Below are 3545 nucleotides of genomic sequence, written 5' to 3'. Positions count from 1 at the left end.
AAAAAAAAAAAAAAAAAAACTCCTCGTATGTCAGGAATGCAGCTCCCTCACTGCCAGGTTAGACCAGTGGTGATGTAACAGCTCACAAATCTTCTCGTCCCTCACCCATATGCTGGAGCTTGGTGAGACTTGCTGTATACTTCTCTGCACTATGCAGGGCGATGCAGGATCATTTCCTAATTCTCCTGAAGCTTCTGAGACAAACTGGGATTATGAAAACTCAGAAGACCTGCCCTCCTCATCACTCAGAAGAGGTGGGCTACAGATAGACAAATCTGATCAGCAGAGTCTGAAATGACATTTCCAAAGGCAGTTCTCACTGGGATTTTTGTGCTGGAGAAACTTATAGATGAAGAGACAAAAAGTATTCTTATCAGAACTTTTACGATTTCCTATGTTTTGAGCTTGCACATACTGGGATAAAAGGAAGACGTAGGTCCATTGGAGGAAAGTAACTGTTAGCGGGTCTTAAATGACATGCAAGCAAAGAAGGGTGACACAAGACTGTCAGGACATCGTTTATTCCATTGTCTTGCAATGTAGGTAAGGTTGGTCTGGCTTCTGTTGGTCCTCTTGTACTCCCTTTATGTCCCTGCTAGAATTTTGATCTCAGTAGAGGGAGATATACCACCTGACTCTGCCATAAACCAAACTGTCTACATCCATTTTAAGAAGCCAATAAAGATGGCTAGCTTCATGGTGTTGGGGCAATAGTGACCTTGATCAAGCTTTTCCTTCATATCTTGACAGCTAAAGTTCCTCTACATCCTTGTTGGGCATGTTCTTTCTCACATTGCATGTAGACCTTCAATAATGATGGAACTTGTTGCCTGGGCCTAGCTTGATGCTAAGCATATCTTACATATAAAACATTCTTCTTTGATCCTAGTGGGTGATTCATGATAGATCAGTATACAGCTGAAGCCACATCCTTCAGTGACTTTGTCTGATCACTCTCACCTCCCTTTCCTATTCCTCCCAGGCTATATTTATGAGCTTTCAAGGTTATCCCAGGGCAGGCAGGATCAGTCACATGACACAGTGGTACACTGACTAGAGGGTCCAGCCAGCCTTGAAAGTTCTATTTCTTAGTGTCTCTGTGAGATCCATTTTCATATCCTCCACCTAGAGAACATTTTCTTTGTCAAGTGTATTTCTAAGTCCATATTGCCCCAAGTAGTTTTCACAGTGAGAGAAGAATAAAGGGAAGGCTTATAAATCCATAGGAGGATCAAGACCCAAACACTCTAGACATTTCTGACATTTCTGTTGCTGTCTTTGGAGTAGCTGCCTTCATATTGCAGAGTTAGAAAAGTTATCTAAGCTGAGGATGGATTTTGGTAATAGCTTGGTTTTATGTCATTTTAATGGGTCAAGGGGCAATTTATCTTCTCTACTTTCTACCATGAAGAGTTCACTTAATCATAGGATCATGTCTGAGTTACTGCCATGGCAAAACATGACCAAGGCAACTTATTAAAGAAAACAATTAATTTAGGGTTCTTGGTTTTAGAGAGCCAAAGTCTAGGAACAATATAGTGGAAAACATGGCAAAAGTCGAGCAGGAATTGTGCTGGAGCAGCAGCTGAGAGCTTAAGTTTTATCCACAGACACAAGGCAGAGAGAAGAAACTTACCTGGGAATAGTGTGGGCTTTTGAAACATCACCACTCCTTCTCAGTGACACAGATCTTCCAACATGGCCTCCTAATCCTTCCCAAACTGTTCCACCAACTGGGCACCAAGCATTCAAGTATCTAAGCCTATAGTGGTCATTCGTATTTAAACCACCACAGATGGTAATGAATAAGATTGTTCTAGTAAATGAATAAGCATAAGGCCCCAGCCTGGTATTCTAGTTCACCTAAAATATATCCACCCAGCTGTTTCCTGCTATGAATCCCCCTGCTCTCACAGACTCTTTCTCTGTCTGAAGGTGGAGTATGTGGTTTGTATTACCAATGTCAAGTGTGTATGTATGCTACCCGCTTCTCTAGAATGCACCTTTCTTTCTCCTTTAAAGGCCTGTAATATGGGCATATTTTCATAATAATATGTGTATGCATACACATGCACGTACACACACACATACTCTCACACACATATATACATTCAGGTATGTATGAATCTATATATTTACATTTAAAACCCATTTACATTTTACATGTGTAATATAGAGAAGATATGACTAGGTTCTATATCAGACTTGCAGATACATGTCTCCCTGTCCTCACCCATCTCTTAGATATGTGGCCCAATTCTATGCAAGATCCCTAGAAGTCTGGTTTTGTACTTTTCTATTTCCCCAAAGTACTTGGCACAGAGTGATGCAAATCTTTGACCCTTAGTCAACAGATGATGTGCTCCCTAAAAGATCAGAGCAGCCAGCACAAATGGGACTACAGGGAGACAACCTTCTCAGCATAAAAGTGAGCAACATTTGTGCTAAGAGCAATGTAGGTGTCCCAGAGGAACGGGGTCTGCTCTTTACTTTCCTATGGACACAGAGTCTGCATTTTCAGAGCATAGCTTTTGAGTAGACATTAGGAAAATACTCAATTAGTGTGATGACCCAATCAACTCAGACTGCAGACTTGAGAATTTGAGTTCCATGTCTAATTTAAACAGGAGAGAGAGGAGAGAGAGAGAGAGAGAGAGAGAGAGAGAGAGAGAGAGAGAGACAGAGACAGAGACAGAGACAGACACAGAGAGACACAGAGAGAGACAGAGAGAGAGAGACAGAGAGAGAGACAGAGAGACAGAGAGAGACAGAGACCGAGAGACAGAGAGAGTCAGAGAGAGACAGAGAGAGACAGAGACACAGAGAGAGACAGATAGGCAGACAGAGAGACAGAGAGACAGAGAGAGAGACAGAGAGACAGAGAGACAGAGAGAGAGAGACAGAGAGAGAGACAGAGAGACAGAGACAGAGAGACAGAGAGACAGAGACAGAGACAGAGACAGAGAGAGACAGGGGAGGCTGCCATTTCACAAACTTGATTTCTCTGAGGCAAATTTGGCTTTGTTTATTCACCACTCGTTCTCACCTGCCTGCTATTCCTTCATTTATAAAGTGATGTGTTTGGTATAATAGTGCTGTATTTGAATTACAAACACGCTCCATGTGTTGAATGCCTGGTTCCTAGCCTGTGGCACTATAGTGAATCTAAGGAGCTGGAGCTTAGTGGAAGGAAATTAGATATCTTAAAAGGTGATGTTGAGACTCCAGCCCCTTGCTGCCCTCTGTGCTTCTGTTATGTCATGAGGTGAGCCAATTTTTTTGTCACATGTCCCCACAGCAATGCTCTGTATCATCAAAGACCCTCAGCATAAAGAGGAAAAGGAGGGCTGAAGCCTCTGAAGTTGAGAGTCAAACCTTTTTTTTTTTTAAACTTTATAATTTTAATTATTTCTTCTGTTTAAAAAAGAACAATTAACTTTTATGACATTGATATAAACCATTTATTTATTTATTTTATTTTAGATATTTTCTTTATTTGCATGTAAATTTCTCCATTCCCAGTTTCCCCTCCAAAAAACAAAGAA

This window comes from Mastomys coucha, unplaced genomic scaffold (assembly GCF_008632895.1).
Source record: "Mastomys coucha isolate ucsf_1 unplaced genomic scaffold, UCSF_Mcou_1 pScaffold15, whole genome shotgun sequence".
Classification (NCBI taxonomy): domain Eukaryota; kingdom Metazoa; phylum Chordata; class Mammalia; order Rodentia; family Muridae; genus Mastomys; species Mastomys coucha.
Note: the sequence above shows the minus strand (reverse complement) of the source record.